At 36.5% G+C, this 15,970-nt stretch overlaps 1 long non-coding RNA gene across 1 annotated transcript in view; it reads left to right on the top strand.

Moving 5' to 3' along the window:
* The window catches only part of LOC104910546 (uncharacterized), a 157,309-nt gene extending 144,633 nt beyond the window's left edge, over nt 1-12,676 (top strand). The window contains exons 3-4 of the long non-coding RNA XR_014882839.1: nt 4,496-4,571; nt 12,657-12,676. This is a non-coding gene — a long non-coding RNA (uncharacterized LOC104910546). The remainder of the gene's footprint in view (nt 1-4,495; nt 4,572-12,656) is intronic.
* Nucleotides 12,677-15,970: the final 3,294 nt, after the last annotated feature.

Raw genomic sequence — 15,970 nt, forward strand, 5'->3', positions numbered from 1 at the left:
CAGAACCCAGGGAATGACATGGAGCTGCACTGTGGGAGAGTCAGATGGGATGTTAGGAATAGGTTCTTCAGCAGGGGACATAGGGCTTGGAACAGGCTCCGGGCAGTTGGCATTAAGATATTAAGATCCTCTGATAGAAGGTATTAGATAAGATGATACTGTTAGTGTGAAGTCTCGCATGATGAATGAGTTGATTTCTAATTCTTCCTTGTCTTTTTCACAAAATAATGATCTCTTCCAATTGAGTTATTAATTAGATTGAATGTTACATTTACTTCTGTCGGATTGCTTCATTTTAGAAAGTGGCAGTAGAAACATTGTACAATAACTGGCCACTGTGATGTCAAAGGGAACATTGCTTTTCCAGGCAGTGAAGAAAAAGAGCAAGAAGTGTTTACATGCATATATCATCTGTATGAAAAGCAGGGAAATGCTGTTAAAGAAAAGTTATTATTACAAAGGCATAATTTTTTGAAGGCAGAAAAAAATAAACAAACAAAAAAAAAACCAAAGCAAACATTGTATGGTCATCGGCAGTCTCTCTGTAGATCTGCACCATCAGCATGCTGTGGGGTTGGCATGTATACTGGTCTAAAAAAAAGCCTGAGACCCTCAACCTGGAGACTAAGAAGGGGAAATGCAAGCAATGTGTCAAAGAATTTGCCGTCTGTGCCGAGCAGAAACCAGATGTTTTTGCTAGTAATTATTATTATGATAATTCATTTAAGTAGGAATGAAATAGGGCATGATTGTTTACTGCAGCCTGTTCTCCCTAGACAGGCTGGGATATGAGAAAAAAATCTCACAAAATCTCAGTGGTTTTATTCCTAGTTAAATGAACAATATTTTCATTTAACCAGGAGTAAATGTGGCAACAAAAAATAGTTTTTGTACATATTGCATGGTAGCTATGAAAAGACAACATCCTCTTTTTTTTGTTTTTCCTTCTTGACAGTTGCTGGAAGCTGTTAAGGAACACTAGGGAAGGTAACTTAGAAATTTTCTGGGGGGATACATCTTCCTTCCTCCTGAAACAGAAACTGAATGATGGCAAAAGTTTTCAAAGGCTAGCAAAGAATTGGGAATAATCTTCCTTGGCAAGTGTAGATGGTCATTTTCAGGAGAATCACATGCTAGGAATGAATAGTGCAAGAAAGGCTGTTGTGAGGCAGAACAATAATACTTCTATAGGCTACCAAAGGGTATACATTGAATTTTGCTGTTGCTTCTCTAACAAATTCTAATTTCACACGTGTGCAAAAATTTAGAATTTCTCAGTGCTTCTCTGCTCCTGGTGTTTGATTAGGAACTGTGAGTAAGCAGAGCTCATTCTTTTCCTTCTCCTTACTCACTCCCACAGGATATGACTAACTTCCAGTAGGTTTTTTATGTAGGTTAGGCATATATAAATCTGGTTGTTCTGTTTAGTCTGAAAAGAAAAAGTATAGTTTTCAGCTGCTATCCCTTCTGCAAGCAGTAAGTTGGAATCTCAGAGAGAGTAAAAGAAGTCCCGCAGACAAATTAAAATCTAAACAGAGTCTGGAGGTGTTTAATCGAGCAAGTGCATTGCTGGGAGTCTCTCTGACAGTGAGGGTTAATTTATCATCCTGAATCCAATCACTTTATAAAAAGCCAGCGTGGGTTTCATTTACTTTGATGAGGTTTATTGCAAGATTCCACAAAATCAATTTTACTGTGAGCCATATTAAACCCAGGGGAATATAAACACTATATGTACTACACATAACTTTTTGTTATTGCTTACTGGATCACTGGGGAAATTATATGTTTACCATGAAGAAGGGTTATGGCTACGTTCATTGTCTTGGGCAACTCCCAGCCTGCCCATTGTAGTGAAATAAAACAAAATGGTAGGGTTCGGAATCAGCATTTAACATGTCTTCATATAGCCTGAGGTATAGAAACACTCAGTAGCAATGACTTCATTTTCCAAAGGGCTTTAAATAACTGCTATGTTATATATGAGATTATCACTCTGTGTTCTTTCTCAAGTAGATGGTAAATGCAGGCACCACATATTCTGCTGGTAGTTGGTCAAGCTCAACTCTTGCTCCCAGAGCTTCTTGAGATTCAAAGGTACAACTGACAGGTGACTCTCTTTGAAACGGTCAAGTCAGAACTGCTGGGCTAGTGACTTTGAAGTAAATTTGTTCTTCAAAGACCTGTAACTTCTGTTGAGTGTTTGCTCTCTTTCTGTCTACCCTCCTTTCCTGTTTTACACACTGCTTAACTTTTATGTCAATTAAAAAGTAATAGTAAAGTAATTTTGCACAAGAAGATTGTTTCCTCTGGCTATAGTGAGTCAGAAACTCATCTGAGCTTGAACTAAATGCACTAAATGTCGTAAAACCGTGATAGTATTTTTTTTTCCTTGTTAGGCTTTTCAGATTATAACCTACTATTTTTGATGAAATTACTATTTTGATGAAATTCTGAAATTTGATTTAATTACTGAAAATTAAACTGGCATAATTGAGTAAATTTGATATTTTTGACTTAAGGAAGCCTAGTTTATAAGTAAATATACAGGAGCTATTGATGTCAAAATTCAAGGAAGTATCTTTCAGAATAAAATATGTGTGTGTGTCTTGTGTCTAATGAGAATTTTCATCCTTTTTTTTTTGTTTGTTTCAGTGATGGGCTTTGTGGTTAGGAAGTGAGTGGCTCCTCGTGGCTACGGTAACTAAAATGAGGGAGCAGAGCAGTGCATATACCTATGTATATATTTTTCTCCATGCAAGTTTTTTAACAACTAGGATGAGATATCTGATATGAGCTAAATGTAGTTAAATACTCTGGCAACTTTTGGATGGAAATAGAGAGCATAACTCCCTTGTTAACTTTTGAGACTTCTTCCCTAAAGTCCATTTTATGTTACTGTTTGTATTTTTATTTGCGTATCAAATTTGCTAGTGATGTAATCAAAAAGCTGCTGCTCAGGTCAAACACCATGTGAAATGTGTTTGGAATAAGCAAAGAAATGAAGTGAGATGCAGCTTTTATTCAAAAACATGAAGTCCATTTTGAATTATAGATGGTTATAGAAATATTATAGTGATCAATGTGAAAAAAAAGCAAAAATAATCTTCCAAAATATTTATATCAACGTTCCTTCTGATACCTATGTATCTCTATGTAAGGTGTATTTAGGTGTCAGTTTCCAAAGAATTGAACGTGTGGGAGTTGGAAGAAAATCTAACAGTTTGATTCACAGTTACATTGTCAGTGAGCTTCTGTCTCTGTGTTTGATACAAAGTTATTCTGTTTAATGATCTATTCCAATAAACTTCCACATCAAGAAATTTTTAAAAATCAGATGACTGCACACATTCAATAAAAGAAGAATTATCACGTAGCTTTCCAGCTAACACTCTCATTGTCTTATTGCCAAGTTTTTACTTCTTGTCTCTTGTACTTTTGAAGTGTGAGCTCTTGAAATGTTGGCCCTTTCTTTCATAGGTATGTTACAATCATTTTATTATGCAGCTGAGCAGAAGTGTGAAATCATATACATATATTTAAATAAAAATGTTTCATACTTTTTGTTCTTTTGAATATAAGTCACTGAGACTTTGCACCTCTCCTATGAAGAAAGGTTGAGGGAGGTGGGATTGTTCAACTTGGAGAAAGTAAAGCTCCAGGGAGCCTTCCATTGCAGCCTTCCAGTACTTAAAGGGTGGTTATACCTAGGACATGCTCAAGGCCAGGTCGAATGGAGCCCTGGGCAGTCTGATCTTATGGGTGGAAACCCTGCCCATGGCAGGAGGTTAGAACTGGGTGATCTTTAAGGTCCCCTCCAACCAAAAATATTCTATGATTCTGTGAATTTTATGCAAAGTGAATTTCAGGAAAAGAATGTGGACTTTTCTTGTGCAATCTTGATTTGGATTTGATTGATCCAGGGTTGTGTGTATAGCTTTGTCTTCTGAACTTTCTGCATTGATTCTGAATGAGATTTAGACCAGTGGAAAGGAAACCAGGCTGAAATATCAAAAACGTTGAGCATCTTATCTAAAATATGTACTGAATTCTTTGTGGGTGGGTTTTTTTGTATGCGTAGTGTTCAAGTACAAACTAGCCTAGAGTTGGTGAATACAGCAGGAGAAGCTTTCTGAGTCTGGAGCTTCACTTTGCCCATCTCAGATCTATTTCTGAGAGTACAGCATGCAGCTAGAGGGAAATCAATATTTTCATCAAATGAGCAAAAGCATGAGAGCCTAACACCAGACATGTTCAAGATGTTTTGGTTTTGATGTCTATATCTGATAATTTCTAATATCTAGAGGCTTGTATACCATACACAATAGTAAAAAAAACAAAACAAAGACAACTTTAGGATTTTGAAAATACTTTGCAAAGTATTTTCCTTCTTTTTTTTTTTTTTTTCATTATTTGTGAACTGAGGAGCTAAACTGTGCTTCAGTAGCTAAACAAATTATGCAAAATTATACAGCATGATTATTTTATATTCCAGAACCCTGAAGCAAGGACTTTCAGTGGCTTCATGTCTGCATCAACCTGTGTCATACCCAGATGAATTCCACAATGAAGTATGTTCCTCGTCTTACTATTTTACTTTCTTTTTCTTTGCATTTATCAGTGATTAATAATAAGAATGTCTCAAGAGTTCTATTGTATGAAAGAAAATGGAAGTTACTGCAGTCAGCCTTCTTTCTACTACTGCATAAGGCAAGGAAGTTATTCCATTGTAATTCTGAACTGATTTAAAACTTCATAGAATCATATAAAGGGAAATACTCTGGCAAAAATAAAAATAAATTTTAAAAACTAGCTAAACTCCATTTCATCTAATGCTGGACTGCACCTACTTTGATATATCTCTGTTTTTGTATTGTTGGTTTTTTTAATACACCAAAGTATATTTTCTTAGAAATATATTTCTCCTTTTTCTATAAAATATTAATTACAAAACCACATAGGAAGCACATGGACTGGAAAATGAGAGCAGTTTACAGAAAATATTTGATTTTTTTCATTATTTAACTAGTTTTAATTAATAATCTTGCCTGCTTCTACCTAACACTAAAGAGCTGGCATCTTGCGATCACATGCATCTGCCCCTGAAGTGGCTGGCAAAACAAAAATCTTGTAATTATAACTTAACAAGGATTCTTTGGCACAGCTCACTGGTTCCTGGGATGCAGAGCCTGTGAGTTAATGCCATAATTTTGACTCCAAGTGGCACTGAATCAGGGGGTGCGGGTACATTTCAGTGTACTCATTAATCTTCAGTGTGTTCCAGTAACTACATATCATATATTGGCAATTGCAGAGTGCAGCTTTGATATTCTTTTTTTTTTTTAGGTAAAAGGTATGTATCACTTACTATTATTTTAATATTACTAACAACTATTTAAGAACGTGACTCATACGGAGTCTACAGTAACTCATCCCGAGAATCTCTGCTTACTTGTAGAAAAGGTTATCTGTACTGGTTTTCTAACTGTCCCATCCCATTACATGGTTTTTGTTATGCCAATATGTTCCAACACAAGTTGGAATTTATCACTGTAAAAACATTCACTTCCACAGATATTGCTAACATATTAAAATGTTTACACTTCTGTGTTGTACCTGCTGTCATAGTATTAATCTGTTTGTCCTTTTTTAAAGTTTGATGTGCTATTACAGATAATACAGCCTGTGACAGAGGTCTCTGTTTTGTTAGGTATTTGAGAATATATTTGGTACTGAAACTCTTTCCTTAGCTGTACCTGAAAGAGTAGATGTATGCTGTGATGTCTCTGGTTTATACTTGCTCTTATGGGTGCTCACTCTGGGTAGGCTGCATGCCAGTCAATTAAAAATCATGTCATAGCGGCAGTACTCATAGAGTTGGTGTCATATTTTGGCAAAACTGCCAATGAAGAATTTTTCTTGAGTGAATTGTCTCTTATTGTTAGCGTCTCCTGGGCACCATGAACAGTGCTACTCCAGAATTAGTTGGTCTGTGTTATTAGATAAACAATAAATATAAAGAGCAGTCTTATGCTGCCTGACAGATTGCGTAAGCGTAGCAGTTTAGAATCCAGTATATTTATAGAAAGGAAGAACAGCGTGTTTTGTTTTCATTTTTACAAAATTAATCTTATGCTAGTGAAAAAGTGTAGCTCAACAGTCTTTCTCTAAAACACTCTGACTGTACATTTTTCTGTGTATTGTACTGCTGCTGTGATTAGGTTAGGCTGTGTCATGTTTCAGGGGAAACAAAAATTTAATCCATTTTTTTGTTTTGTTTTGTTATTTTTACAGCTCAGTGGAAATTGAACATGTAGGAAAAAATGTAGGCAAAATGATAAAATTTTATTGATTAATTAGCCTGTGATATGGATCAAATGAACATGATATTTACTGTTTACCAACGTTTCCTTGTACCAGAGAATGAGAGTTTAAACTGAGAAAAGACGCTGCTAATATCACAATTTCCTGAGGGGTTTATAGTGTTTTCTCTTCTTTAATACTTTTTAACTTTGAAATATGGAATAGTGATTAATGCCATGGCTGCTACCATATGCGAGATGCAGGATTGTAGAAATACTGCCTCTAGACCCATATTAAATTAAAAATTAAAAAAAAAACTGGTGGAGAAAAACGCTGTTTAAACAATTCTAAAAGCAGGATCTTTTTGAAGAGAGAAATGATGCACAGTGTTTTTTAAGAGGGAGCCTCTGTTTTAGGGTGTGTAACAGAAAGTATGAAAATAGTCTGAGTTTTTATTTTAACTGACAAATATTGACTGTTTAATTTACTTCTAAAGTTTAAAAAGAATTGCAATGTCCTGTCTTTTACCTTCTTACAAAGGCAATATTTATTTGTTTAAATTAAATAAATATTTCAGAGAAAGAAGAACTTTTGCAACTTTATTCAGAAGAATCTTATAATAGAAAACTGAGAATTTGGAACAACTTGCAATAGAATAGTGCATGTATTGGTTGTTTTATTTTATGGGCTTTTAAAAATAGCTCTTAAGTGTGAACCAGCTGGAACAGCACACACAGCTGCGGGAAAATAATGCAAATTTTGACCTTCTAGGTTCACTAAGTTGAAGCTTTGTCGACTTCTATACTAAAAGCTTGTATTTCATTGTAAGCAAACCCTGGAATTAAGGAAACTGTGCACTGAGCCTTAAAGTGAAAAAAGTCAGTGGATGTTTGGTGTACTTGAAACTTGAGGGTAAAAGTCCATTGACAATTACATTAGATGAAGTCACATTAGAAGTATTGTTGTATATATTTAATCCACTCTTAAGCAGCGAAGATTTCAGGGAACAATGACGATGGGAATCACAGAGAAAACAAGTTTTGAAAAATGTGGGAGTAGTTTGTATTCTCTTTAATATAGAAGACCAGAGATATTCAGAGGCCTAGAAACTCATAGAAACCCAGCTCTTGCTGGAAATTCCAACCGTTTCCAATGGAAATTCAATATCTTCCTCCTTTGAAAATCCCAGTCTGCATGATAACCATATCTTTTTTAAAAAATCTTTGGTATTGTTATTGATTGTAATATAAAAAGTTGAAAGAATATACAGTCAGAGAGCGTAACTTAGGTAAGGAGCAGTTTGGATGTTTGAAGGAGGAAGATTAAATGGACTGAATCAAGCTGTGAAACATATTCTGGCTGTGGGAGGACAGAATTTGGTGAGAGTGAGTTGGCAAGACAGAGGAATGTGAAGCATGATTCTGTCTGCTTGTGTTTTGATTCAACTTTAAACCAGAGTGGGGGAAAAAAATTGAAGAATGCCTGTGACAATGAGGAAAGAATACCTCTTCAAGAAAGAGAATTTCAGCTTGTCACTGTCATTCACTTTTTTGACCTCATATAGGAATAGGTGGAAAGATAGGAAGGAAGATTGTAATCTATGGTTTTAGTAACTGCTATAATGTAGAGGCTTTTAAGAGAGGGATTTGCTAAGACATACTTGTACCACAGTTCTTCTAGATGTCCTAGGGGAATTGAACATGTAATAAAACCCTTTTGAATGTAGATCATTGTAACTTGGTTTCACTGAAAAGTTACTAACTTCAAACCAAGATCAATGCGTTCAGTGAAATTAGGACCAATCCATTTCATACAGCTGCTTGCTGTAGAAGATATGAGCTGAAATTCTTAAGAAAAAGAGCATAAGTCATGACTTCTATACATTTAAGCAAGCTTTCTGCCTCTCCAGCTCCTGTAGAAATTCAGCTCTGCTCCAAGTTTAATATTGTGCTGGTTTTCTACCAGGAAAGCTGTGAGAACTGAAGATGAGCTATCAGGAATTCTTCAGAGAAATGAAATGCTTCTGCTCAGGGAACTCTTAAAATGAGAACCCTGTAAGTAGTTGTCTATAGTGAGACTTCGCTGTCCCTCACGTGGCATCCTGAAGGATAAGGTGTGTCCTAAAATGTAGAAAAACTTGATTTCATTTCTTGATGTGTACGTTCTTATATAAAGGGCAGAATAATTTTGTCTTTCAGATACAAAACTCCTACAGAATTTAAATTAGCTTTAAAATGAAGTAAGTCATGGTTCTGAAGAAAAATAACATAATGATTGTTATAACAGTATTTATGAAATGCCAAAGTTTAGCACACAGCAATCAGCCAAAGCTATAAGGCAGTGTCAAATACTGCACACATAATAATTGTAAATGTTACATGAGTGCGAGTAGCTTGATTAAATTTATTAGAAATGTGTTACTAGCATTTTAAGAAATAAGGTATTTATCACAAAATGATGATTTCTTCACTTAAGCTCATTAGGAAATCACACATCAATTCATGCATAATTACAGGGGAATTTCTGCCACTCACTACAAATCATTACCACATTAGCTAAAGTTGACTTAATTTATCTGTGATTTCAAAAAGATGGTATCTAAATAGGAAAATTAGCTCATACAGAGCATGAAACTATCAACTTCATCAAAAAGGACTTAGACTCCTCTTATTTGTTAGACGAAGATGCACCTTTAAACTCCTTTATATGTAAAGCTCATACTTTCCAGTGAGCTCTGAAGCTTTTCTCCCTATGTCGGAATCCCGTATTATGGATCCAGTGCTAGGTACTTAATGAATAGTTGATAGTCAAGGCACGTTTGCTTGCGCCAGACATACTCATTGTTTTTAATGATCATTGCAGTTTGAGATTGAATTGAAAGGGTCTGGGGGAGGCTGGGAGATGGGGAAGGAACAAGTTTTGCCAGCGAGGGTGAGCAGTCCCATAGCAGTAAAGCAAAAAATGAGCATTCTGTCAACACAGGCAGCACTTACATTGTAGCATTTACATTCCTGCGGTGTTTATGTGGACATAGCTCTCCTGTGGTCTGTTGTACCTTCTTCGTTTCTCAAACCTTGCAAAAGTTTCAGTTTTACGTGTAACTGGTAGTGTCTAAACCAGAAGTGAGGCTGGACACTTCAGGTGTTTCTTCTACAGTTTAAAAGATTTCTGTTCATGAGTTTGCAGGAACTCATGCAAATGGGCAAATGAGGCTTGGGCTGTATGTTCAGCTGTCCAGCAGCCACGTAGAAATATAGTTTGAGATTCAGGCCTTTGCAGGGGAGAGAAATTGCTCTGTGGCTTTACAACCTTTCGTTATGGGAAACATGACTTAGCTCTGTCATTTTCCTATTATGTATTCAAGTGTTGTATCATTCTTACTGTTGGAAAGTATTTGTGTCACAGTTACTGAGTCTAATTAGAAGGGTTTTTGTCTTTTCTAATCTGGAATATTTGCGTGATATGCCTTACAGTTATACCTCTAATAGCTGCACCAACACCTGTGCACGGAGAGGGGAAGGAGCAACTGTGGGTGAAGGATGTCAGACTCTTTAGAAGATGGTTTTGCTATCAGAAATGAGGTGCCTAGAAATACGCTCTGTGTTTCGGCAAAGTGTTGATAGTTTGTTTGTTGCAGCTCTTCTGAGAGGTTCTTGTGTGTCTTTTGTTTTGGGTCTTTTTGTGTAAGCTTGAGCTCTGCAAGCTGAAAGTTATGCCCCTCCTTCCAGATTAGTCGCTCACATTTATAGACTGAAGCATTGTTTCCTGTTTCTTTCTGCATTTATCTCCCTGGCAACATGTGAGACACTTGTGATTTCTATACTAGTAACCTTTAACTTAATTTATGTCTCAAATACAGTTTCAAGGGCTGTTAGTTCCTGAGTAAGCTGTGATGTTGTTGAATTACATGTGGTAAATTAATGATTCTCAGTGGCATTACTATATTTACGTGCTGTTTTTCACATCTTTAGTTCAGTAGTATGTGAGGCTGGAAGAGCTGGCTGTGCCAATGAAATGGCTTGCTACTGCCAAAAGGGGTGGTCCTGTTCCCTCCTCCTTTCTAGTTCCTGTCTGACCCTCTGCTGAGCTGACTCAGCATACTAAACATACCAAGAATTACCCACTTTTGTTGTTGTTGTTTGTTTTCTTTAAGAATAAGCTTTCCTTCCAGGGTTGCAAATTTAGAAGCTCCTTGAGCTGTCCATACTTCTCAGCATCTGTAGATTAATAGATGTCCCCAGCTTTCTTTAGGAATCTCACTTATATCTTACAGCGTGCATATATATATGTATATATATAGTTACAGTGTCTTTTGGATATGTTTTAATAATATTTTTTTTCTATTATTTCTCCTATTATTGTGTTTCTATTATTGTTTTTCATGGAAATGACAATAGCCATCTAAATGGGTGAATATATATCATGAAAAGCAAATTTGCATTTGACAAGAAATCTGAGGTACCTAATGCCACTTCTGCTTCTAAGAACTTTAGGATACAAACTGAAAAAGTTTCAAGATTATTCTGTAATTAAACACACCTGAAATAGACATTTTGAATACTGAAAAAAGTGTTTGTAGTGTGCACTATTATCCTAAACTTATAAGCAAATTTTTATATCACAGTATCTCATTAATAGTTGCCTCACTGTCTATCCATTTAAAAGCAAGTGTAGGAGAAAGTCATCTTCATTTGTGCAGCTTTTATGCTTTTAGAGTATTTTCTGTCTTTAATCTTGGAACAGACATTTGTAACCAAACTTGTGATTTGATGTACTGAAAAAATTTGTTTACTAATCTCACTGCACGTAAAAATTATGCTATAGGTAGTACTTGTATTTTCAGCTTTCATTTTGATGTTTTTATTTATAGATTACTCCTGAAGTGAGCACTGCATCCTAGGTAGAGGCATTATATTTGATGAAGAGTGCCAACTTTGGCAATGGATGAAAACATTGTGATGGTTTAAAAAAAAAAAAAAAAAAAAAAAGCAGAGGAGGGAGGGAAAAATCCAAGAAACCAATCTGAGTAGCCATTCTACTGTGGTGACAGCAGCAGTTTAGTACATTGTATCAAAATGAATGGGCTTTGCATAATTGATTTCAACATACTAGTAGCCTGAGGTCTAAGCTGCTCAAACCCAGAACTTATTAGCCATGCTAGAAAAGCGGAGGAAAGCTGCAATCTGCTACAGGGGAGCTAGAGAATAGCATTGCTATTACAGTAGAAGTCTCGAAAGTAGGACAGAGCTACTGAAAGAAACGCCTTTTTAACGTATATTGGAGTTATTCTATTCATCTCATTCAAATATCATATTAAGGTATTTTAAAGTCTGTGTGCAACACCAAATACAGAAAATTAAAATCTTACACGTCTGTAGATTTTATTACCTAATTAGAATGGCATCTCTACACAAGTGTTGTGAGATCTCTTGTAACTGGACTGTATTTTGAATAATTTCAGCAAAAAAAAAAAACAGATACAAAAATATAATTTTAGGACTTAATTTACATTTTCTTTGTTGCACATTCACATACTTAACATATATGAGTTTTATTTAATAATGTTTTCCTTTGGTGATATTCAACAAGTTGTTTTCTGGAGTTTTCTAAAGTGGATGATGTGCATCACTTCACCTTTGTAACAGAATATGAGAACACTATTAGTTTGATGTAAAGTTGTTGTGTTGAACAAATGAGACACAGTTCTTTTTACTGTCCGTTTCCTTGAGGCATTTTAGAAATGTGTTACTACTACATGTTGTCTGTTTGGTTTGCCTTTTCTGGACTGGTACTTGGAAGTGTCTGGAGAGTCTGGATTTGTGTGACAGATGTCTGAGAGCATAATAATATGCTTGATAGAGGAAAAAATAGATCAACTTTGCTGACTTGGGTCAAAGATGGATAGCTGGAGGTGAAGGACTGGGAAACAAGTTTTGAATGAAATAATGTGTTCAGTGTCAGGATTCCCAGACTATTAGACTTCTTTAGAAGACTATGACAAAGCTCTTCATTAGTGTTCGTTACGCTTCATCCAGCAATGTGAAATATTGACAGTGGCTCCTTCAAACATGAGTGTTCTGCATAGATCAGCATCAAGCACCTTAATTATGCCTTTGCTCATATAAGGAGCTAAACGGTATTAAGAAGAATATTGTACATTTATCAGTACTGGTAGTGTTTATTCTAAGTGGATCCAGTGCTGTGACTGACTGAATGAGGTTCTGTACTCTATAATTAGCAGACTTTATAACCTATTTTTAAAAAGTTTGACTAAGGAAAGTTTGAGTAAAGAGAATTTCATGTTACTGCAAATGTTTTATTCATTTATTTTTCTATTTGTGCTACTTTCGCAGAACCTTCATAACCTTCACAGAGCTGCAGAGGTGGCTGAAATATCCAGTACTGGCTAAACAGAGACTACCTCAGCAAATGAATTAGGTGACTATTTAGTAGTTTTTATTCATAGATTTAGACTATTTCAGCTTATGAAATCCCTCACGACAGAGTTGTTAATAGGCTCAGGTGATCCATTCTGGATCATGCATGTGTTAATCTGTAGAACCAAACTTTTAAGTATATTTTCTGTGCCAGCTCTGTGCCAGTATCATTATTTTTCAGGAGTTGAATCATGATTTTTTGAGATTTCTGCTGATGTTGTTGAAGAAGAAGAATATAGGCCAGGTTGTAACAACCTTAAAAATATTCTGATGTCATTCTCATATCTGACAGAGCCCATCAGCAAAAAGTTGTGCGGCAGTTTAGCTTTGCCTGTCAGAGCAGGTTTGACTGATAGGGTAGGGAAATTCACTGTTAATAATAATAATAATAAATAATAATAATATGAAAATCCTTTAGGTCTAGTTGGAAGTAGCAGCTGACCTGCCAACTCTTTTTTTGCTAGTTTGTAAAGAAATTTAAGATAGATCTAATATACTTTTTTATATTAAAATAGATATTAGTGGACAAATTGGGTTGGTGTAACATGCTTTTTGCATCAAAGAAGCTCTGTCAAATGCATTTTTTGGTGAAAAACCTCATGACTCCGGTAATTCTTGATGTAGAGTTCTTGATCTGTGGAGTCCTGGGTAGTGAAGCTCGGTATGTAGCGCACACAGATGGCTTTTAGAAATGTTTTTACATCTTCTCTCTGAAGCCTACCCTACATGAGATAGGCTTCAAATAATTGGGTTGAATTCTGAAATACAGAAGGCAGTTCTGAACTGTTTTGAGCACTGTCAAGTCTTGGTGGGAAAGCCAGGAGTTCTCACAATGAGCACTGAGCAATAAGGAAACGTACTCCTTGTGCAGTTCCTTTGCATTTCAGTAGGCTTGCAACATTTGCCCACAGATAGATGTTCTTATTGGCTTGATCTTGGTGAAAATGTCTGCTGTATAGCCCTTCCCAAATATTTTGGAGAAACGTGGAAGGAGGAGAATCTTTGATATGAATCACATTCTGCACCTTCTTGTAAAGCTGGTCATTGAGTCTTAGCACTGGTAGGGCAAAATAGTGCTGATGTAAGACAATGACTATGTTTTCAAGGGTAATGTTTACAGTAACAGTTCTTCACTTTCCTACCTATCATTGCAAAACATTTGTGAAGTGTATCTCTTAGGTGCAAAGTGCTGAGAAACAATGGTAATGTAGGATGGTAACTAAAAAGCTGAGTGTATCCATGCTAGTTATGGATGAAGTTAGCATAATCCGGCGCTTTCTGTTATAGAGATCTCATTTTGAATTGTATACAATTTACAGTTTAGAAATATTTGTGGTAAATTTTTTCAAGCCAAACATCTGCCTCAGACTGCACTGTGGGAAAGTTTCCAGTAAGTTGGTTCATTTCTGAGACTCAGTCTAAGGAGTAAGGATATTTTGCTCATATTGAAATAAATCCATACCTGTTTTATTTTTGAAGATCCAGCCTCTGTTTTCAAGCAGAGACTTGAAATTTGTCAGGGCATCCATCCAAACCTACAGTTAGCTATGTTAAATTCTGCATTTTCGGTCAAGTTGGGCACCTCTGAAAACCTGAACTCCTTCTCACTCATCCGACACTCATTGTCAAAGCCTAATGGCTAGGCTGAAGATTCGCAGAGGTGTTTAGTCTTCTGATGAGCTGTAGGTTTTGGAGGCAAGGAGCAGATATTTAGGAAGGAGTGGTAAGCCTAAGTGTAATTGTGCACATTGTTGTGAGACTGAAGGTTCTGTCTCCACACAGCATCTTCTTTCCCTTCGTGTGTTTTTGATGTTTGCTTAACTGAAGACGCTTCATCTTAGAGCTTTGGTATCTGAACTGGTCATTTCCTGTAATTAATCTTTCTTATTGCAGCAGCGTGCAGTGCCAAGGCTAATTTTCCCCTTGATTCTCAGAGTTCTTGATATTGTAGCCTGAAGGAGAATTGGTATGACTGACATGCAGGGAGGATGAGGTTTCAGGCAGTAACCAGATAAGGGGGCCAGGGAAGGGGGAGAGCAAGAATGGAGAGGTGGGAGCTGGAAGGAGTAGGTGGAATAGCAAGTAGCAGCAGATGCTGGAAGAATAGAACAGAGAGGAAGGGGGCTGGTGAATGTGGTGCATTGGGAAAGAGCCAGTGGGGTGAGGGCAAGCAAAGCTGAGAATTAAACAGGGCCAACGAGATGGGAGAACAGGACTGAGCAAGATGAATGGAACAGGAGTAAAGGGGAAGTGCTGAAGTGGATGGATGTGAATGGAAATAGAGACAAGAGCTGTGGCCTGGGGTATCGCTTTTTTCTCAGCAAGTCTAAATTCCAAATGAAAGAGAACCAGGATTAGGCTTGCTTGAGTTACGTCTGTCATGTGCAGATTAAGTTGTGTTTGATGATGTATTTGCAAATACCCACTTCTGTTAGATTCTGATCCTGTTTGATTGTCTGTTAAAATATTATGTGTATTTTTGGCATACTAGTGTTTTACTGTCTGAGAATAAAAAAATGTTAATGTTAGTCTCCTAGTTTCATTAGAATATTATGTTAGTAGTTTTTTACTGAATTTCTCTTGTGTTTATTATTTTTGGTATTTAAGTTTGAGGCTCTCCGTGTAGGCTTTCAGCAGTGAGCCTGCATAGGTGATTTTGTTTCTACTAAACATAATAGCTGCAATAGAAATCTCTTTCTTCTGTGAAATTGTTGTAATTCCTTGTTTTTTCTTACTGTTCTAGTTGTAGATACTCAAGAGAGGGAAAGCGAGCATTACAAAAACATACATATGGATCCAGATTAAATATTTTATTCCATGATCAGCAGTGAAGTGGTGTGTTAGTAATAAAGCAAGCCTCTGCCATGGGTCAGAGCTAAACTCAGAGGCAAGGCTCATCCTCCCTCACCAATGCCAGCATTACTAATTAAATAGCTGCCGTGGAGGGTTGTTTGGGAAAGGAGTGCTCAGGGTGAGTGGAAGCAGGGAAATCTTCCTGTTTGAATACAGAAGTAGACCAGGTTCCCTCACCAGCTACTGCTCCAGTGTCTTAACTTATTTCTTCTATTACCATAACTTCCCTCTTACCCATAGCTAACTCCCAGGAAAGGCACCTCACATCCAGCAGGAAAGGAAAAGAACAGATATTCAGCCCTGAAAGTGGTCTGACAGGATTAGTATGAAAGCTATGCAGCTGACATTCCACTTCTCCCCACTCAAGCCTCCCTGCT

This window comes from Meleagris gallopavo, chromosome 4, assembly GCF_905368555.1.
Source record: "Meleagris gallopavo chromosome 4, MGAL_WU_HG_1.1, whole genome shotgun sequence".
Taxonomy (NCBI): Eukaryota; Metazoa; Chordata; class Aves; order Galliformes; family Phasianidae; genus Meleagris; species Meleagris gallopavo.